The sequence below is a fragment of the Paralichthys olivaceus genome, chromosome 20, assembly GCF_024713975.1.
Source record: "Paralichthys olivaceus isolate ysfri-2021 chromosome 20, ASM2471397v2, whole genome shotgun sequence".
NCBI classification, from domain to species: domain Eukaryota; kingdom Metazoa; phylum Chordata; class Actinopteri; order Pleuronectiformes; family Paralichthyidae; genus Paralichthys; species Paralichthys olivaceus.
Window position 1 is genome coordinate 5,971,605 of NC_091112.1, and position 23,567 is coordinate 5,995,171.

At 39.1% G+C, this 23,567-nt stretch overlaps 1 long non-coding RNA gene across 1 annotated transcript; it reads left to right on the top strand.

Annotated features, from left to right (window-relative positions):
* Positions 1–632: 632 nt before the first annotated feature.
* Positions 633–12,918, top strand: LOC138405934 (uncharacterized). Its single transcript, XR_011239596.1, has 3 exons — positions 633–712; positions 8,074–8,261; positions 12,130–12,918. It is a non-coding gene; the product is annotated as an uncharacterized lncRNA (long non-coding RNA).
* Positions 12,919–23,567: the final 10,649 nt, after the last annotated feature.

Here is a 23,567-nt window from a genome sequence, read left to right on the forward strand (position 1 = left end):
GTGATGCGTCATTTCCTCAATGAGAAGAATCCAGAGTGAGTAAGAGTGATGAAAACAAGGCACCACCCACCAGATGAAAATTTAACGGAGCTCAAAGTTTTACCGATTCTGACGCAAAACAAGAATCGTTGGTAATTATAAAAATGAGGAATGATTCACACTATATTAGAGTAAGGAAGTCATAGAATTTCTCTCAATGGAAATTAAGGGAATGCATGCAGGGAAATTAGGAGGAAGACAATTATACAGTTGATCATTTTTCCATCTGTCCATTAAAGAGAAAACAATTATGCGATGCAGTCATCGTTGCCATCTTGGCACTTTACAGTGTGTGTCATCTGAAACAAAAAATAAAAAAATAAATCCTGCAAGGAGAACTCTACAATACTCCTAACAAACTAATTCTTCTTTGGTTGCAATGGCACGTTGCAAAGCAAGATCAAATGTGCACGCCACCACCTACAGTATAGGACAGTGTCAGATCTTGACTTTAAGAGTTGTAGTATTATATGTCCAAGAAATTGAATCAGTTTGGTATAAATACCAAAAACGCCAAATGAAGAGCACTGCCCCCCCACCTACCCCCATACTGATGCAGCACTTGGTCTGGCCCATTTTGCTGAGCCTCTGTATCAGGCTCCACCATCAGGCTCCACCCTCAGGCACATCTTTGGACTAAACCAGGAAGTAGTGCTGGTGGAGCAGACACATGGTAAGTCAAAGAAAACTGAATTAATACAAAGTACGCCTCATTCAGAATACAGATATTAACATTTATATTAAGTAGCTGTAGTTACAAGGGAAGGTAACTTTTTCATAGTTAAAATACTTCTGCCAAGCAGATCATGTTTTCATCTGAGTTAGTTTATCAGTTAATTAGCAGGATTTCACAGAAACTATAAAATGGATTCCCTTGAAACTTGGAGGAAGGATGTGGTACAGGTCAGGAAAAAACTCATTAAAGTTTGGTGCAGATTCAAATTAGAGGCTGGATGCAGGATTCTTCTTTTTAACTTTAACATTATAAAATGGGGCCTTTTCCACATGTTCACATATTCCCCAGGGAATAATTCATGGATTTTGATGAAGAATAAAATGAAATGGATATTTTTGAGTGTGTGCAATTTTGTGCAAATAGAACCTGGAGTGAATTTAAAAGTGGTTTCATAAGTGGACTGATGGGACTTGGCTGAGGTTTGTTTTCTAATCTAGTAATGTTGTTGAACCTGTGACCGTGTGGGACAACACACATTACGTTTATTGATCTCTGTAAATGAGGAACAAAGTAGTTGAGCTACCCACTGACATGTTTGGATGGGCACGTTTATTGTATCCTCAGAAGGCCTTGAAGTAAACCCCTGTATCATTAGCTGCTGTGAAACGAAATCCTCTCACCGGTTCACAGACTAAAACTCACTGTGACAGTCCATGACTCTGAGGAGGGGTATTTCTAACTGTCAGTCATTGTGTGGGCTAATGCTGATTTGCGACACTGTTAAATTGTGCAACAGCTGCATCTTTCACAAATGAGAACATTGGCGATAAAATAATTTCTGTTTTATCATACAACTTTCTGAAAGGAGTGCTTTTGTCTTGTGTACATTTTTCTGATGATACCTTTGGAAAGTACTTTTTTAGTACTTGATTCTTTTTGCACCGAAGCATTTCTAATTTTACTGAATTGAAGAGTCTCGAGAGTAAAGTTTGCACTACCCGCTCGACCACCATCTGTTCTTTTATCTTTCTAATCGTAATTTGCAACTCTACTTCCAGCAAATATTATGCACTGGTTCATCATGAGTCAGCACAAGGAAATCCACAAATGCAATGTAAGGAGTGATTTGGTCTCAATTCTTTAAACTCCCTTGTATTTTGAAAGTGGGAATAAATCAGTTAAATCGAAAACTGTCACAATTCTCAAAAAGAAACCTGAGATCACGACTGGGAGGTAAATGTACAAGTAAAGACTCAAACTTACAAAATCATCCACATCATGAAAACAAGTTGCTTGTTTTAATATTTGGATGAGCAGTTTATACATGGGAGCCATGAGGGAGCAGGAGAGCAGGTGCGGTGAGGAGGAGGAGCAGGTGGGATGAGGAGGAGGAAGAGCAGATGAGGTGATTCTCCTGTCAGGTACAACAGGCAGGAAAGTGCATGCACTGAAAATAACAGCAGGATTGGAACATGTCTGCACAAACAGCCTGACTGGATGAATGGGGGGAAAAGACAAAAGTGCAAAACCATCACATGAAAGTTACTGAATTTCCTCAGTGTGTGGATCGATAAAGTTTTATCTCATCTTATGAAAGTCTCAGAACTCGAAACAAAGTCGTTCTTACTTTGTTGTGAATCACTGAGCTGTGATGTGTCGTTATTAACCAACTATATTTAAATTGTTCATAGAAGAAAGTAGACGGAGCTTTTCTTCTGCACATAGAAAACAACCAGAGCATCTCGTCCTCCACAGGCTTTAAATAGCTTGTGAATCATGGTTCTTTCAATAACGACGTTCTGGAGCGTGTCACCGTCTCTGTGACTGACATGACAGAAGAAAACATGAAAATTACACATTTGGGAGCGTAGGCAGTGCTGGGATATAAATAAATGTTTTTTAATATAAGTTGTTGATCTCACTCGATGTGATGATGAACTTAAAAACAACAATGTTTCTGAAAGTCTGAACCTAAAACTTTGTTGACTACTTTGGTCGTATTATTGTGCTTTTTATTCTTTATCCATTTGCTGATACTCAGTTTCTTGCTATATGTTAGTAACTACTGTTTGTTATAAATATATAATTAATTTTTAGGTAAGGTTAATTGCAGTCTTGCAACAAATAGTCAATAAACCTTGGTTGAATGTGACATTTCTCTTGTCCATCAATCACGTAATATCCAGGTAATGGTGAGATATACAGAACAGTACTTTAATGTTGATTTTAATAATTTAGCTAGCATCTGCCTGAGCACAGTGCTGTTGCCATGGTGTCCAGTATCACTGAAATATAACAGTTGTCACTGACCTGAAATCTGTTTTGTTCTACAAGTGGAGTATGACAAAAGCATCTCATCCCTGTAAAATATTAGTATGGTCTTTGTTACGACAAGTGAGCACTTCTACAGAGCGGCATGCAACATAACATATATCAAAGTTTTGCACTATTAAATAATTCAGAGGAGAAACAACAATCTGCAACAATAATGACTGAGAATCGAATGTTGGTATAAATGGAAATTAATTTGAACACAGTTACTGCAACGAGATGCAAAGAAATACAGGAGATGGAAAATCAGCAGAGCTTCCACAATGCTGAGTAGAAAACGAAGCAATTTTGTTATTAATACTCGGAATAGCAGCTCAAGACAAATGTTGTCTTAGGATCTTAGTATAGTACCTTTAAAAAAAAAAAACTAATCATACAAAGCTTTTAATAGAAAACTACTGAAATAAATCCTTTTTATCCAGGAAATTGAGTTCCAGGTGAACTGTTGTGCCTCTTGAATCTAATTGCAGCAGAAATGTCTCCTCTACAGAGAAAAGCTCTTTAGATCCCAGCCATCTTGGAGCAGCTTCACAGTTCTGGAGTGAGAGACCTGTCGTTGTTGTTTTCTCCATTCTATGATGGTTAAAAAAGTAGGTGGGGATAAAAGCAGTTACATTTATTTGTATTATTTACAATAATTTAGTGGATACAATGAGCTTTGCTGATTGACAAACTCTGGGAATTCAGCTGTAAGCGTCACGTGTAGCAGTGACGAAACCTCCAGTGAGGAGGAGTAATAGGCTGTTCCGTCATTATAAGTCTTTTCACACTTTGTCTATGTTAATCCCATTTCTGGACATTTATAAATCTTTAATGAATTCAATGACGCTCAGTGGAATTGTTGAAGCGTTTCCATTTCTGATCCTCCAAGAAATTCTCATATAGAGATCTTGTGCGAGTGTCCAGACATCTTAGATGATTTCTTAGATACCTGTTAAGTGAATGTCGTAAGCTCTGATCATTAAGCCATTAATCACGTCCTGGAATTAAAGCTTCCTTGTAAAATGTCTTTGCAGAAGCACATTTGGATTCGAAGTATATTTGAACTTTGAATACACATGAAACAAGCAGCACATTTGTTTGGCAGCTGGAAAGAAGATCAACAAGTAGTTTCTCTGTACTGTGTTTCCTTACAGAGCATCGTTAATATCATCACACGGTAAACCTTGACTAATGAAAGAATCCATTCCCACAGGTTTCTTCTATTGTGCTGAAGACTGGTTGTATTCATCAATGTCACACAATAAAAGGAATAGATTTCTGTGTAAATACAAAACAAGTGTCTCATGGCAGTTCCTTTCTGACGTTTCTGCACATGATAAACGTGGAGCGATGTGCAAATGAGATCAACTGTGAGAAACTTAGAGGGAATTTTATTTTCCAATGGCTGCTCGCTTGTGTTTAAAGTTATAATCTTTATTTTAAAAAATGTCTTTCTAGGCTGTATCGCTTTTGCTTTGCATTTAGTGGGAACACTGTAGATAAGACTGTGTGTATTCATATAATACAGGCTGAAGCTCTTACTTACTTACTATCTTGACTTTATACATGCCCAAAGTCATGCAAATAAAAGTTTTACAAAATGACCCAATAACTTGGCAGAGTTAGAGCACAGCGGCCTGGTACCTCACTAGAAATATAATATTTAAAGTACATAGGTCAACCATATCTACAGTGAATAGCCTGCAGGCACCAGCTTGAGTAAAATAAGTATCTGAAGCATCGTTAAGTCTGTGTTGCTCCTAATATTTCTGTATTTGGTCTCATATCCTCTCACCGTTCTTGTCTTTATGGGATCAGTCTCAGTATTTCTATCTATTTGGTTGTTTTTTCTCTAACATTCTAACACCATCCAAACACCATCCACCCACAAATGCCATCTATTTTTTTATCTGTCCACAAATCAGATGTTATATTCTCCTGTTTTGTTTTTTTATACGCTGTATCATTGTGAGAGAGAGTAGGAGGGATGCCGTGATCCAGTGAATGTCTTCTCAACACGTGCTGCAGAGACCACGTGCACGTCAGCTTCAGATAGAGCTGGTCAAGGTTTCCCAAAACAGTGACACCACTGACACCTGTGGCCGACCGGGTTAGAGTAGGGAGCATTCATACCTGAGGCATTGAAGAAGAGAGATTAAAGTTTTATAACCTTTCCCTACTAGGTCTAGTTTGTTCAACACAACAGATGTGTTGGGGTTGCAGAGGTCTGCTTAGGAAGCAGTGTGAAAGTGTGAGAGTGGGGGAGGCAGAGACACTGGTCACTGTGCAGAGCCTGGAAACATCCACAGCACAGAGGACGAGAACCAAAGTATATCAAGTCTTAGAAAACACCTCACACCCACGGTGTTAACCTGATGCACTCATAGATCGTCATCAAACAGGTTCTTCTTTTCTTTTTTCTTTTTTTCTATTCATCGTGCACCATGGCGAGCTCTCTGTGCTGTTATGTGCCGCCAGGTTGTGCAACACTTCCTGTGCAGACAGTCTCATTTTAATGAGAAGCTGCAGAGCATCTGCAGTGCATGCATGAACATGCATAAATTATACTATGGAGCAACTTATACAAATTGTGTAGTATATACTTTATTCTCTGATTATTAAAGTATAATTTACAAAATATATTTTGTTAATCTGCATTACTATATATATATAATATAGGATAAGTTTTCAGACTTTCTTTCATATACCTGTCTGTCCATCTTGTTAGTTATTCATCCTCTGAAGGTGTCAGCTGTTCTCTGCTAAGTTAACGACCCCTCTTTTCAGTTTCAATCTGATCTCATCACAGTTTCCTGAGGAAAAGTAATACGATGTTACCTAAAATAATTCCTTTGGCTCCCTTTTATTCTGATATGAATATAACATGTGCATCCCCCATAAGTTCATGATTTCATGACAACTCTCTCTTCTACCAGTTTTCCTCACACACAATATAAGCATGTATCTATGCGCCTGGGCATGCAGATGTCTCTTCAATAAAAACCGATAGAGGGAGGAGGGCTGCACCATGAGTAGAATACAAAAGATGAGGACAACCGGAAGTCCTGCTACCCTGACTTCGACCTGAGAGGGGCAGGAGAGTGCTGGAGATGCCAGCTCCATGCATGATGCCTGAGGAAAGTACAGGCTGTGAGGTTACTAACAAACAGCTCAGCCGCTTAGTCACACAACTGTAATTCAGGCAATCTCAGTCTCCTCAGGTTTCTTCTAAAAAGATCATACACATCATACAACAGGACTGTCGGTCAGTAATTAAGAAAACAAGTTCTACACTGATTCTATAATCTACTACAGTAACATAGAGGAAAACTTTTTCATGCAAATTATATAGTTATTGTCACCCTTTACTCACACACACATCAGGTATACAATAGCAGAGTATAGTACAATAGTAATTTTACTGTACAAAGTTGTATTCTTGCATATACATAAAGTACAAGTATAAGTCCTAAACATATATGTAACAACACATCTGCATGAAGGGATGACGGCTTAACTCAGACACATACGGTGCACAATATAGTTATGTTTATAGTATATAGTTAGTGTAGTATTACACATATATATTGTACATGTATTTAAATATCTACTCTACTTATATGAATTACCCATCTTCATAAAGGGATGGTGGCTAAACCAGACATCTGGCATACAGACTCAGTATAGTATAGTTATTATAGTTTTTGTATATGATAGTATAACATATATGGCTGGTACATGTATTTGTGTACAAGTACAACACATTCATATAAAAATATAGTGAGAATAACATCATTTAAACAAGTCACACACTGGTTTGACAGTGATTCATCATCAAGGTCTTTTCAATAATGTGGAAATGACGGAAACAAGTGAAAAGTAGATAAAACAACCTCTGAGCTCACTACACTCTCACTGACTCCTCCCTCTGTAGCGTCGCACGTCACAAGTAGTTGACAAAACTGTTTGAACAACTTTAATTGATCTAAATTAGTTTTTGATGATCATTGTATTGTTGCGTATTGTCGTGATATTTCTTGTTTACCAATTGAAGTGAAACGTCCCTGGTAAACTTACTGTATAAATGTGTTCACCAGCGTTTTAACAAAGGGAGGGAGGAAACTTGAAGGGGGCGAGAGTTCGTGATGGCGGACAGTGCAAGGCTGCTCCATCTTTGTGTGTAGGTGTGTGACAGAGTGTGTTGGTTGGTCAGCAGGTGGAAGTCATTTTTAGCCCTGAAGCCTCGTGCTTCAGACCTGCCCGTTCCACAGCCCACACCCGAATTGAGGTAGGAGTGGGACGCTTGTCAGTGGTTACTCATACTACAGCTCGTAATGGTGGTTCCAAAGAAAAACATGACTCCTGTTTTTTTTTTGTCTTTCCTCCCCACGTGTGCAATATTACACGTCATGTAACACATTGTTGCTCATTATGCTGGACCCCTGCCCTCATCCATCCCCTGCTTCTGCTGTAGCAATGTACATTTCCCCATTGGCTGTGTAGGAATTGAAATGTGATTTGCCACATTGTTGGGTTCAGAGTATTCTACTTCCCAGTGCCTCTCAGCAGAACATCACAGACGCATACACTACAGTAATGAATTCCTCTGTGAAGGCAGCAGCATCAAAGCCTCATAAAAAAGAGGAAGATTAAGGAACAGGAACACAGCAATTGGAAGGCTGAAAGGAAGTAGTTTGTTTTAAAAACTGTTCCATAAAAAGTTAGAGCTAAGTGAAAGAATGGTGCAGTCATGGAAGGAGCCAGAGGAAGAAATCAATAAGCACATTTAGGCTGTTTTTGTAGATGTGTGAGACATTTAGAGGATGTATTTTCAGCATTATGTTAATATTGCCTTTGCACAGCTGAGATGAACATATAGTTGCTTGTTCAACATTGATGGTAAAGAGCATACTTTATCTTAGGTGTGCAAAGGTTTCACACAAGTCTTGATAGTTGTGCAACATAATTAGTTTTGCCAACAATGATTTCCTACTGATTTTCTGTAATTTCATAATAGGACATTTTCTTTCCATGCATATTTTTAGAGGTTTTTCCAACTTCAAGGTGTATACGACCCTTGCAGCCGGATCCATGCGTTCCTCCACTGGCTGTGTGCATGTCTTCAAATAAACTGTGTCATGACACTGGGTATATCAGAGGGAGTCAAAGTGTGCCAGGAGCCGTGCAATATGGGGACAGATGGCTTACGACTCCTCCAAGACATCTGCTTACTGTGAGTTAACACCATTCGTGCCAGATGCTATAAGCGAGGGCGATGGACAACCTATCACATTCATCACTGCCCATTTTGAAGGGCATGCCGCGGCCGCTCGGTGAGCCTCATAGCAACGTCTGATACTTGTGTATTGAATATGACTGAGCACCTAATGTTCTTCCTCATGTGCCATCAAGCTTGAAGTTGCAGCTTCTATAAATTTCTTGAACTTTGATGTAGGATGTCTTGATGTACTCAAACCATATGGGGTCAGAAAATAATGCAATGCCTGTTTAAGCTCGACAAATATGTTTCGGTTCACATGTGTGCTGACAGCTATAACTTTCACAGTTTTGTCAACAGCATCATAATTTGTCGATTAATTCCATCAATATTTTCATGTTGGCTTTGGAGTAGATGTTGGGTAAAATAAGTATTTTTACTTAAAACCAGTATTTATAGCTGCACTTTAATTGTTGGATATTAATAATGGATCTTATGTGTCAGTAAAGGGAGTCAATAATATGACGCCACAGACAGCTCCCTTTGTGCATTTAAGTTTTACTGAACTTTTTTAAGGCCTAAAACCTTTTTATGTCAGCCACCCACTGTATGCTACCTTTTAGCGACTAGCTGACAAACATAATGGAGTTTATAGCTACAAAAGAGCCAAATTCCTCCCTCAGGAGTTGGTTAAGACCAAAACAGACCCAAAAAAAAGGGCTTATGCAGCAGATAGCCAGAAACACAACTTGAAATTAATTATAGTGCTGCTTTATGTGATAACTGCTCAGGTTTACAACTTCATACAATTATTATATTGCATATTATTTTTAAAGTTTCTTCTACGACCCCAAATGGTCAAAAGAATCAGTTAAAACTGCTTAAAACACAATTTTTGAGTTCCTACTAATTATTAGGTTAGTTAACACTTTACTGTCAGAATCTCTTCTGATATTTGTCTCGCATCCCAAGACGTCCATTACCTCACACAAGGACAAACATAATTTCACAACAGAACAAAAAACATCTCAACCACTTGCCACTGCCAGTATTTCTTGTGCTCGAAGACCGAAATAAATAATACTTACTGCGTGTTTGAATAACAACCATCATATGAGCACCAAACAAACAAAACGTACAAATAGAAATATGTCAACACTTGCATGTTACATAAAGAAACATTCAAAGAAATATGTAATTTGAGTTAAACACATGCTCCTTAATGTCTATTTACTGCAGCTATAAACTCCTTGTTTTTCTAGATTTGTGCTGAAATGGCCAGTTCAGCAAGAAAATAGCTCTTAAATTATGGGCACCACTTTATATTTCAATTTGCAGAGCACAATCAATTATGTTACATTTGTCTTGCCTGAGATTGTCTGATGCTAAATGAAAACAAATACAGATGCCGGTCAGACTAGTGCTTCTATAAGTGGCTCAATCAATCTGTTTTTCAAAGTAAAATAAGTCAAATTGTGGTGATATACACAGACTATTTTCCTGGAGCTCCCTTTGATGAGAGGTACTGTAATTGGATGTCATAAACTTGAAAACCCTCTCCCATAAAACCAGGTTCGGTAAATGAACTCTATTTTTTGCTGTGTCTTATCGATGGGAGCGTCTGAAGTAAAAGTCAATTACTGCCCTCATCATGCAAGTCCATCTGTATCTTCCAAAAATAGGTTTTAATGATAGACAGTTTATTCTCAGATCCAGAAAGAATCAACATTTACCGAGTGACCATGCGTTGGTTCCTATGAAAAGCTGCGAAACACTAACAACCTCTCCAAGGAATCTGATCAAAGCCAGTGGATTTGATCTAAATTCAGAGATCATTACATATATTTGATAGAAAATTTGCAAAAGGGCAATTTGCTGGTGGGTTTGTAGTAGAGAAGAAGAGGCTGCTACGATGAGTCACATAAGACTTCCCTGCTAGGTCACTGGCGCACTATGAGGAGTGTCCCTTTTCCAGAATTCAAGTTAGTATGAATTTCAAATGACACACACATCAACCTCGCCTCTTTACGACTATTTTATTTCCGGACTGCTGGTTTATAGCACAAGGCTAATCAATAACTTTGAGAAAATTAATAAAAAAAGAATGTATAGTGTTATTATAGAAGCCAGGCATTATCAGCATCACCGGGGCACTCTAACAGCTGTTATTAGCCTTTCACGTGAATGCATACTGTAGGCTGCACAATGTCTATCATAAGCAAAGGGGCCAAAGACGTCATTAACAGACAGTAAACGTCAATACTTACTCAGTGTGGGTATTGGATTTCCTGTCACATATCGAACACTTTCTTTGCCAAGAAAAGTTGCAGAAGACAGAGCGTGGATCTCTTCCTGTTTTTATGAATCTAGCTTAGCATGACCATTGGGTCAAAATACTTTATTTGTTGTATTTCTGCATCCATCCATCCATCGGACGAGAGGTGGGGTACACCCTGAACAGGTCGCCAGCATATCACAGGGCCAATATGCAGAGACAAACAACTGTTCACTCAATCCCAGTTTGGAGGGGACCTTCCTGTGTGGAGTTTGAATGTTCTCCCCAGGTCCGTACGGGTCTTCTTTGGGTTTTCTGCTTCCTCTCACAGTCCAAAGACAGATTGACTTGAATTGGACACACTTAATTGACCATAGGTGTTAATGTGAGAGGCTGTTGTCTCTGTATGTTGGTGCTGTGATGGACTGCTGGCTTGACCATGATGTATTCCCTCTGTTACCCAATGTCAGCTGATTTGCTCCAGCTCCCCCTTCGACATTCAAGAACAATAAGTGGTGTAGATGATGGATGAGCTGATGGAATTAACTTAACCACAATCTACCAGTTTTTGGGTTGGGGGAGGAAGCTGGAGTGCCCAGAGGAAACCCACATGGAGAAAGTACAAATTTCACACAGAGAAGGGAACCGGGATTCGAAACAATAACCTAGCCTTGAGGCTATAAAACATGAAATACTTCTTTGATTGCTGCCATTATCCTTTTTGTTATCATTTGTTTTTTTTAAGGGGGCAAAGAAATGTGTTCATTACAATAATTAGTTTTAATAAGAAAAAAATTGATTTTAACAAAATGAATGAGAGCAGCAAACAATGAGGAAGTACAGCCAATGTGAAGGTTAAACACTTGCATAACAAAATACCTCATGTACAAAGAGGAGTCAGCAGGGCATGTTAATTTGAGTTATTAGCATTACAGCAGGAAATGACAGAGTGCCACTGCATTTATTAATGTAAGAACTGCTTGACTGAGAACTAATTGCAACTAGAATTTCTTTCCGGCTCTTTTCTCTCCTCTGTTTCCTGCGAGAGCCGATCAACCTGTCGGAAGTGGAAGACCCAGCACTGATACAGGTCCTTGAGAATTCACCACCTGCCAACAGAACGATTCCCTGTCTCCATGGAAACCTAATCAGCTGAGAGCGAGTGACAGATATGGGGAGGGGGGAGTAGTGTGAGACGGAACAAGACGAGGAACAAGAACAAGGTGTTTTTTTTAAGGGGGGGGGGGGGGGGCGTGAGGAGTGCTAAGTCATGGGTCTCTCCTCTGAGCTTTTACTTCATTTATCATTCACTCAGACCATCAGAGTGCTGAGAGTCTAGTTTGAAGTAGGGCACCTGTGACTGTTATGAAACTAGCTCTTCCATCTACATTCTTTGGTTAAATGAGATGATAATGAGAAATAAAAGTTATGGCTGTTTCTTGTTGCAGTCATGAGTTCTTAAGATGACACTGGAAGTTTTCTGCTGTCAGAAAGTTACTTTATAATCCCAAAAGTTATTGCTATAAAAAGGTCTGTTTACAAAAGTCAAACCAATGTATCAGCTTCTTCTACTAATGACATAATGATCTGGCTTTTTTATTTTTTTAGATGCTCCGCTGTGTTCACCCATAGACTGTACTTTCTCCCACTACCCAGGAATGGAGCCAAGACATCCTGGGTACAAACTCTGTCATCCTGAGCTGAGGACAGAGACTGAAACTTTCGTGCCTGCAAGACATAACAGTCCCTCCTCAGTTCTCCTCATTCAACTGAAGTCTGAGCACAACACATCAGTTACACTGAATGACCTCTCAGCCATCGTACCGCTGCCTCGTCCTTGATGAGCTCTTTGTTTTCATCCCCCGACACCAAATTCTCGTCAACTCTCACAACATAGTTTTCTTTCTTTCTCCGCAGCAGCTCTGTCTCTCTCTCACTCTCTCTCTCTCTTTCCCGTCAGTGCTTTTCTATCATTCTCACTCAAACTCAGCACATTGTCTGCCTCGCCCACTTACTTCCGCTCGCTCCCGGTTCCTCTCCTCTCCCTCCCTCCCTCCCTCGTTGCGTATCTCTCTTTTTTGCTGTGGCTCTCGTCTCACAGCCAGGTTCACGTCAGCATAATGTGAGACTGTTATGTTTCTGCCCACAACTGTTTCCCTCTGCTTGTCCATTTTCTCTCTGAAATTTGGCCTGTATTTCAAACGCTGCTTTTCTCCTCACCATCCGTCTCTTTGACAGTCTCCACATTAGCATATGGATAGTTTTTTGCCTGAGAAACCTCCTGCCCTGAAGCCAAAATGACTATCGAGCTGTATTCAGGTCATCAACACTGATTCCTTTCAGCTAGAGTGACACAGATAGAAGAAAAAAAAAGCATAATCATATGTCATTATGTGCTATTTGTTTGTCAATTAAATTGCCATTTAATTCAATGGGAATCTATTTTGTGAAGGACAACTATTCAAACTCCATAATGCAATATACCAGACAATAGTGAAAGAATCTCTCTCCATGTGTCTAAACACATCATGTATCTCAGATACTGTAGCTCTCAGCTGGGGAGAAGCTTCTGCAACATAATTCCAAGGAAACAACTTTGAAGCAAATTCAATCTTTCTGTTTTCTGCTATGACTGCCAAAATCTTTGCAGCCTGGTTGGAAGTGGGCTGGAACATGCAAGTTTAAACTAAATTAATTTGATGTCAATAAGTGCAATAAGTCATATTTAGTGTTAAGGCTCTGTTCTGGAACCTCCCTCAAATTTATCAAGAAAAGGACTTTTATTTTGCTCCCACATTCATAGACATAAAACTCCTCAGGCCACCGGCTAACCAGGATCTCATGTTAATGAATAATACAAGATATTATAGTATTATAATCATTATGTAACTGACATTTTCAAAGTTGGGATGATTTGTTTTGTCTGTGTCACAGTGTAATATTTACATCACTAATCCTGCAAAGCACAGCGTCTGTCACATCTACATCTCTGCTAATTGTTTGCAGGGGCACAAATACTGTTTATGGTCGAGGCTGTTGGGTTCAGTTTTCAACAGAGTGGAGTAAATTGCCTGGAAAAAAATATCAGTGCAGTCAACACTATTTTGTCAACAAAAACATCATCGGTTTCAAATGCTGAAGTCCCTCTGCAACAGATTGCATTATATTGCACAGGTATTCATGGTATTGTATTGGTCTTGCAGGCTTTGAATTCATTTATTCATTATAGCTCAGCAGTTTCCTCTGTACTGCAACACTCCACACCAGCAGTATGTTGGAAGTAGGTGCTTCTAATTTTTGCATGTGTAAAATGTATTTAAAGACTTTTTTTCCAAAGTGAAAATATGTAATTTTCCACCGGCCAAAAAGGGAATTCTCATTAATCTGTCAATCTATTATCTATACCGCTTATCCTTTGATGGTTGAGGAGGGAGATGGAGCCAATCACAGACATTTGGCGAAAGCGCACCAGTGTATCTGAAGGCCAACATACAGAGACAACCATTCACACCTACAGACAGAGTCACCAATTGACCTAACCACAAATCTTCATGTCTGTGAATATGTAGAATCTGAAGGTGAGGGACAAGATTGTGGGCCCAGAAACCTTCTGGTTTCAGTTTCTAATTCTCTAGTTAATTTATCTGCATTCATATGTAGATAGCTGTTAAAACAGATTCATTAAAATGTCCTCGGGACCTAAAACACCTATAAAAACTATCAGGGTTTGCGTTTTGTGTGGAGAAACCTGTAACACATGTTTTCCATGGCCACCGTTCTTTGTGATTTTCATTTAAATACATGCGCCTCCAGGACCAATCCCCTGTATCTCTGCTCTGCACTATTTTTAAAAGTGGCATATTTTCATGTCCTAATGGATCTCAACAATGTCTGTATTTACAGAGTTATACTTCCTAAACCACTTTCCCAGGCTGATAAATGGGGGAAAGAAAGATGTGGGTCCACATGAGCTTTAATGGATATAATGGACCCACTTGTTGGCTTGTTTTAGTTATGAATAGCACCAGTACAGTATGAACAGGATGAAATGTAGGAGAAAAGGGTGAATGAGTGACACCATATCCTTTTATCTATTAATAGTTTTATTATTTACATTCACTATGACTAAAAGGGAGGAAAGTATTTATTTTGGAAGTGTCTGAATATGAGTCAGGTCTAAGTGCCACCTCCTGGTTGTTGTACTGTACATGTCTTCCTCCCCATGTTCTCTTTAAGACTAAAACCCACAGTTCTGTCTCTGTGAGTGTTCACGAGTGGTAAAGTGAGCGCTGCTGACGTCAGTAAGATTTGCACCTCTATTTCTGTGCAGCCGGCCACCCTACTAATTGTTACACATTAGCGAAAGAGTGTACTTTTGTTAAATTCTTTACAAAGCAGGATAATTTTAGCATCTTGTCACTAAATGGCCAAAGCATGTTTCAACACATAATCGAATTCCAATGCCCACACATGTACAGTACAGGTGTGAAAATGTGTGTTGCACATGCGATGACCTGTGTGTGAGTCTGACATTGTCATGTAGCCGTGTGACGCTGTCCCAGTGCCCCTGCTGTTATCCATTCTTCGGGGTAGGTGTGTTTGGTGAAGGCAGTTATTAAGTAAGCAGTTCAAATCTAGTGAAGGACTTTCAGATGTACAAGGATAAGTGTTAAATTGACCAAGGTAAAATACAGGCCTTTTTCAGGGATTGAGAAACTGGTCTATTTTACTGAAATGGAAGAAGAAAGTTAATGCCAATATTCAAACTGTACAAACTGTTTAATTACACCATCAGGTTGCTTACATTGACAGTACTGTAGGGCAAGAAGTAGTACTGTATATTACCATTATTTCAATTACATTTTATTCGTACAGCTTCAAATCACAATATACACCACCTCAAGGCACTTTACATAGAAGTCAAAGACCTTAAAATGATATAGAAACTCACAGTTCCCACAATGAGCAGCACTTTGGCGACTGGAGAAACAAAAAACTCCCTCATTAACTGGAAGGAATGTTGTGGTGTCTGATTGAAAAGATGATAAATAATGATGTCACTGAATGTAAACCTTGTAGATCTTTGTTTATAGGTGTTTAAGGTGTTAAATTTTGTTTTTACCATTTGATGATTCCTTTTTATAAAACATGTTTTCAGTTGGCTTCAAAATCCACATTCACACCACAGGGAAATTTACACCCTCCATTTAAAATCACAAAATCTGTGCCTGTTGTCTCAGTTCCCCCTTTAGATTGTGAAGCAATTTCAAAGGCCGGAACACCCACACCTATTTCAGTCCTGTAATATTTAACACTGAATATAATTATTTAAATTTAAAATAACTTTTTGAAAACGTCTCTTTATTTTCAGCAGGCAGTGCAGTTTGAGGGTAATAAGTCTGGTTGACATTTAATTATGAAACAGTGTCTTTAAAGTGGAAAAGTTAAGCCTATGAACACTATGTTGTTTTTTAGTTATGTGCATATTGGCTTTGTATTGTATCTGAGTGTTTTTTGCATGTTTTAAAAGGTGTTTGTGTTTTAATCATGAGTGTGTAGTAGTAGTTTAGATTGTATGCATAATGCAAATGATCTATAGATATTATATGTAATTATAGAAGATAGGTCATTTTATTTCAGGGTGCCTTAATGTTTCTGAACACATGTAGATTAGCCTATACAGCTAACTCTGGCTCATTTACTGTCTCTATATAATAAATAAATCAAATATCAATATCATGTGAGGTTGACATTTCGAGTCATGACTTCAAATCTTTGTAAAAAAAAAAATTTAAGAATGACGTCCCATAAATTCATTTCCTTTGCTGGCACCAGACAGGCGTGACAATTGAGTCTGACTGAAGTTTAATTGCGTTGTGTTAAACTGTGTAAACAATGTCACCAGCACATGCCAATGAAATGATGCTGGATCAGAACAACTCGACATCTTTTTGCTCTTTGTCAGACGCCCACATGTAGAATAGACTGACATTATGACTAAATCCACCTCTGACAGGATGAGGCTGTTGCTAAGGATGACTAATCAGCAAATAAATAAGCTGGTGTTCTGACCTTAGTGATGCATTGTAATGTGAAGGCTCCAGTGTATTTTGAAGGAAGTTTAACTTCAATTGAAACTCGTGTTGATGGATGAAAGTTAACATGTAATCTTTGTTAGGTGAATGGAACCACAGCTATTCTTTTCAGATATGATCCATCTGGAAGTTTCAAGGGGAGAGAGCTGCTAGGTGTTAGTCATCAGGAGCAGATTGAGTTTGGGGGTAGTGTGTGTTTGTGGGTGGGGTGAACATGCATGTTTACACACGAGCGGCCATAATTCATACTTTCTGTCAAAAATACTACGCAGGATATAAATTATACCTTCCCAGTCACATCCCTTCAATTTCCCACTCACACTATAATACTTTTTGAGAGTGCCCCATTGTGCATTATGCAAGCCATACAGTAGTGATAACTTTATTTGTATAGCACTTATCTAAGCAAGGTTACAAAGTGCTTCACAATAAAATCCATGGCAAAAAGAAGAATGAAATATAATAAAATATATTCAGTTGAAGTTTAAAGGCCAAATCATAACATAATAAGGTCAAGACCTTAAAATTATATAGAAACTCACAGTCGCCAAAGTGCTGCTCATTGTGGGAAGAGAAAAAAACTCCCCCAATAAATGGAAGAAACCTCAAGCAGAACAGAAGAGCTTTCAGCTGCATGTCATGTTAACTCTTAATTTCTGGGGCAAACTATTTTACTATTTATCAGAAAAAGTTGTGGTGTCTGATTAAAAAGTGTCATGATAAATAATGATGTCTCTGTGATAGAGTAGTTGGGTATAATACTGTAGACCCGATCAGTGGAAGATGATTTGGCTTAAGTTTTGGCCAGATGTCATGTCATCCATCTTTATATACAGTCTGTGGGTGGTACCTTAATGTCCATATGAATGCACACAAGAGGAATATGTCTCTTCACATGCATCAGAAGACAGGAATGTCCACACACACACAATTATTTATCTCTTTATTCTATACAGCCCCTAGCGTTTATCAAGTTTGAATGTGTTTTTGTTTACTAACTTGTTCACATGCACTAATTCTCAAGGGAGATAGAGGAAGAAACACCAGAGCCCTTTGCTGCTATTCATTGAGGGATTGGTAGAAAATGCAAATCGCAGGTTTTAATGGCTATTTGAAAAATGTTTTTGTTGTGGCATGTTCATTATTTAGTGTGAACAATTGTTACAAAACCATGCCACACAATTAGGACACAGGGATTTCATACCATCTGCAATTGTCACCTTCACAACTGCACCCTAAGATGTTGGTCTTACGGAGCCAGATGGCTTCATAATCTTCCCCATCAACTCCACAAGCAGACTGACAAACACAGCACAAGAACAACAGTGACTGAGCATGTCTCCATCCACAGCCAATTCTCTGTTGACACAAGTGGCTTCAACCTCACCAGAATACTGCACAGCGTTCCAAAACTCTGCACATGCAGGCTGTAGTGAGTATTGGCATGACTGTGTTGACATTTCAGAGCCTGCATCGCTAGCATTTCACGGTGTCGGCTACATCCAGTTCCTTCATTTGTAATTTTGGAAGCCATGATAATGAGAAAATCTACCATATCCCACTCACTGAGTGATGCATGCATATTAATGAGGGAGTGATCCCATTATACGTGGCTGTATTGCTGTGCTGAGGACTATTTTAAATGTATAACAACCAAAAAAGCTGCTTTTCTCCAAAATATGCAACCTTTATCTGTGATGAGAGCCAAATTTATCAGGCTGGGAAATGACACGCAGCAAACACGGCAGGCATTATACCAAACAAACTGTGACAATGATGGATAAAGACTTACTTCTCAATTCAATCACAACTCGAGAGTGATGACAAGTTAGTCTCCACAGGGAACATTTGATCAACCTACTTTAATTAGTTATTAATACTATTATCATTATTATTATTTTCTCTATGATGACTCACCATGTCAGTGATTGAAAGCACTTTAATGCCAACTGTGACAACTTTGTTGTGGTCTGGCTGTATATCTGCATATTGAAATAATTAGGTTGAATAAAAAGTGTTTATCATGATCATTATCATATCATAACAGCTTTAGGCAGCATGGTCATTTATGGTCATTTAATAGTGCATTCCAAAAAACGGAGATGCACCAAGATCTGCCAACCCAAACAAACACCTGAGATTTGTTTTGCCTTGCGACTAATCAAAAAGTGGTCTCTAGTTATTAAAACATCTCAGTCGAATTGTAGCAACACTACCTCGCATGAGCTCTAAATGGGCTAAGTCACATGACCGCCAACCACTACTGCCCAGTCAAAGGACAACATAATTTTAATGTTACTGTTTAAACCAATGGGACCAATGCCTGTCAGATAAGTCAACCAGGTAAACTTTTAACTGTATACGCCCTGTGAAACTCTGACAAACTAAAGTGACCTTTATCTGTAAATCTAAAGTATAAATTGCATTTAAAGAATGAGGTATAACTGTTTCACTTGTCTTGTTCATTGGATTATTCCTATTGCCTAGATGCTTGCCAACACTTGCAATGACGCACATAAGCTCTATGGAGCAGTGGGGGGTTGGCACGCTGATGGCTCCAAGGCTGTAAGTGGTAGCCTGGTTTTGAAATTCGACTCGAGTTATTTCCAGTCACCACCGTAGACATTGTGCGTACGTGTGAAGATTTAAGGGAAATGATGTAAAAACGTGGGCTGTAATTCAATGGGTTCTTGGCTGAAACCAAAATCTACTTGGCTGCAAAAAGACACTAAATAGTAAATAAGATGGTTCATCAGGGAAGTAGATGATACACAAATATTTTGGAGAGGATCCGCACAAATGCAGCTAAAATGGCTATTTTACTAGTTCGTAATGCAGTTCCTTTGTCCCTTTGGCTTTTTATGTGACGTCTTATTAACATTAGTTAGTAAACATAAACGTGCTAACGAGTTAGCTAGTAAACACAAATACAATTCCAAAATATTCCAAATACAAGCCTGGTAACAGACAAACTTAATGCAAGCGAATGAATGTAGCTAAATTACACGAATTAGCATTAGCGTTTTTCGCAATATAGCATTTTCTTGAGTTGGATAGCACATTGAAGACACTTTCAGTTTACAATAGATATGTCTGAAATGACATATTCTGAAATGTCAAACTATTACTTTAACCAAGTTACATCAATCTCCACAGGCTTCTAAGACGACATTAAGCATTATACCGTGCACATGGCTGTGATAGTTCATGTGTATCACATTACCTCTTGACAGTTGTCTGAATGCTTATGATGAGGAAATGCTAGCTGACCTTTTTGATCAACCATTCAGACTCTCATTGTTTGATCTTGATGCTGCTGACCCTCCCTCTCCTGATTGTGGTTGATCTTGCAGCTTCCCCCGTCTCACCACCTCCTGTCCTCCACTCTGAGTGCCTCACCCACACTGAGGGCACTGTGTTTCCCCCGCCTCTGACTCATTACTTGTGTGAGTGTGTACGAGGAGAGAGTATGCATATGAAGTGTCTGCCAGGAGACGGATCAACACAGTCCACATGGCTGCCCACTCTTTGTTATCAGGTCACTCGTTGACCCTTTGGCAGCCACACAACTGAAGGGTCCCTTATGACGGAGGCTTGTGCACAACAAGTGAAAATGAGAGAGACCAACAAAATGAAGCAGGAGAGAATGAAAAGATTGGTAGAAATTAGATGCCACATTGAAATTGAGAGGGCTAGAGAAAGAGATGGATTGTGAAACAAGGTGTTATTCATTCTGTGTACCCTCTGCCATAATCATAATTAGCTAGGAAAATGGCATAATGCATATAAATTGCAGGGGAAATAATTAAGGAAGCGCACACACTGTTTGCTGAGCAGAGACATGCTCAATGATGACAAAAAGATAAAGGTAGTGGTCTTTCTGATCTCTTTGACAGTGGATTTGAGACAGTAAGGAATTATACAACACTTCTTTGGATAATAATGTACAATTTTAAATTGTAACATTGTATTTTTGTAAATTATAGTATGAACAGTCCCTGGATCGGGTTGGAATTGAGTTTGGCTCAGACTTTATCGCTCCCCTAGATGTGAATACATTGATATAATGGGGAGTGATGAGCAAATATCACCCCTCATTTTTAAAAAAACCCTGTCTCTCAGCTGAGTATCAGCATCTGAATTTAAGTGTTTGTTTGTGTATCTAATAACCTGAAGTTCGACAAAAATGCCCCTGAAAAACTTTTTCAGCAACAGTTGAAGTTTTTTCCCTTCTCTAATAGCCTGTCATGTCCAACATTTAGTAAACTTGAAAGCTTGCTGCTTTCCATGCTTTCTCCTCTTCTGCAGAAGCAATCTGTTTGCTCTTCTCTGGGCTTTGCTCTCAGCATCCAGTTAATAACATAGGTTAAAAAGCTAACAGGTCTTGCGTGGATGAGCTCAGTTCGAAAGTTTGAGTACGTGCGTTTGTGCTTGCATGGCTGACTGAGGTCAAGCGAGTCAGATGTGAGGTGAGGAAACAGAGAAGATGTGACAGTTAACAATTTGGAAGATCACATTTGCATGTATCCACAGTTGAGAATGAGGTTTAAAGCTTAGAGTGTTAGTCTGAGGGTGGGAAGGGTGTTGGTTCTACAAGTGAGTGTGAAGGGTGAGTACACAGAATATGCAGTAATGATCTTGTCCCCAGGCGGAGTGTGAAGGTTTTGTGGGCGTGACCAGATGTAACTGTGAGAGACTCGAGCCAGCCACCCCCCCTTTGCCTTGATATTTTCAAAAAATTGAGTCTTGCATGACATTCAAAGGTCCAACACGCATTTCTCAATAGAAGATGATGATTAAGATGCATCTTCTAGGCAACGTTCTTTGTGTGATCCAAACTCTACATACAAACTGTCTGAAGTCTGAATTGAACGTTGGTGCACTCAGGGCTGCAGCTGTTTGAGCCTATTTTACATTGTTAGGGACAAAAATATTCTTAATGTCAATGGGACGTTCGTGGTTGAATTAACCACTGTTTCCTGTTATTCTATAATTTTGCGAAGCACCTTGGAACTGTGTTGGAGAAGTATACAAATAAAGACGATGATGATGATTACTATATTTAGTAACTGTAACATCTGAATTACCCTTTGGCTCTCATTCACAGAGTAGCTGTATTCAGTCATTGATGCTGCTAGTTGTGTTTTGAGGGCCATTCACTGGGCTCAGCAACAACCATACGCTCTGAGAACATAGAGGGGATAGAAGGAAGCATTACTTTTAATCTAAGATGCTATAGTGCTTGTCTGACATCCAGTAAAAGTGAATAATGTACATAAATCTGTAACACTTCTTTGACAATATTTAACTAATTAACTGATTATATTTACATACAAGTAATGTCGGCATTGCAAAGAGGCATTTTTCAGTTTAATAAATGCTACATGTACCATTTCAGAAGAGAGCCTAAGATAAAACAGACAACCATGTTTAAGAAAAGTTTTACCACAAAAACCGACAGTAAAACTGTTCGTATCCAAGTTTGTTGGGATTACAGCATGAGTCTTACGAAGAGTAAAGAGGATAAGCATTGATGTCTCTTCATGGTGAGTCTAATTGAGAGGGACCCACTGGAGGATGTAGGTTATTGAAGCGAAAGTATCAAAGAGGCTCTTGTCCACCTACAGCCTCCCTGACACTCCATTGTCAGACCATAATTCTCATCAGAGAGGAAACAGTCTCTCATTTCACTTTTAAATGAACTATGGAACCGATGGGGATGACATGTCAGTGGATGAAAGAGAAGAGAGATGTGCTCGTTTCATAAAGTTCTGTTTGGATGGATGGAAAGGCCATCGTAACAACTGAAGGGTCCCTCTGACGGAGGCTTGCGGACAATAAGTGATAATGACAGAGACCAACAAAACCAAGCATAAACATAACGTAAATCTTACTTTAACCATCTGTACACCAAGCAAGTATTGAACGGGAGCTCAGAAAAAGGGGTTAAGGGAGAATATGAGAGAGTTTTTTCCTGGATTAGGCCAAACAGAAGAATGACCAGTTGTACCAGCTTTGTCTAAGTGTATCTGAGTAATTTGTTATCGATTAGGATTGCGTTTGTAGCTCGTAAAATTCCAGGCCACAGTCGTTCCATGACACAGCCAATGAGTGGTCCAATAAGAGCACAGAGAGCCTGTTCCTGTCATATCCTGTTCCTCACACTAAGATCATAACATGACTCAAGCTGAAGGGCAAGCTTTGATTTGCAGGGAGAGGGGAGGGGGGGAAGTATTGCTGTGGGGCTCAGGGACTTGGTTGACGCCATTCCGACGCAGGTGCATGGCGTCGTCATGGTGATAGAGGGATTTCCTGTCCAGCACTCAGAGCAAAGCACATATTACCATTTGATTTGCCCTGCACCTCCACAGGTGATCCCCGAAAAAGTCCTCAGCTACGTTCTGAGGCAGAAAGGATCACTGCAGCACACTGGCCGATTCGGGCCGTTGCCATGGAAGTTTAAGCTGTTAACAACTATTTTGTGTATGATATTGTACCTCCTCCTACAGTCCTGTGTTTGGCTCTTTCAATAATGAAATAATTATTTGCTTGCTCACAAACAAACAAACAAATGGACAAGGGTGAAAACATAACCTCCGCAGTGGAGGTAATAATATATCTCTTACAAAGGTCCTTCTTTCTGGAACACATACTTTTAATTGAAATTATTCAAGTTTATTAGAGTTCCAGACTTCAGTAGGATATTCAATGGTGTGATTTTTTGATTTTTGTAAAACCTCTGCATGCGCCCTCCCCTGCTGGTATATAATGTCACCCACCTCACAGCAAAACATTTGGGCTTATTGCATCACATTGATGTAGAACATTATCCAAGTTAAATCGACTAAACTGACTGAGGGAGTTCAAACTGTTTCTTTATCAGTGAAAGGATTTTTCTAAATCTTTTTAAACTTGTAAAATGAGAAGCATCAGAAACATTTTTCAGAGAAA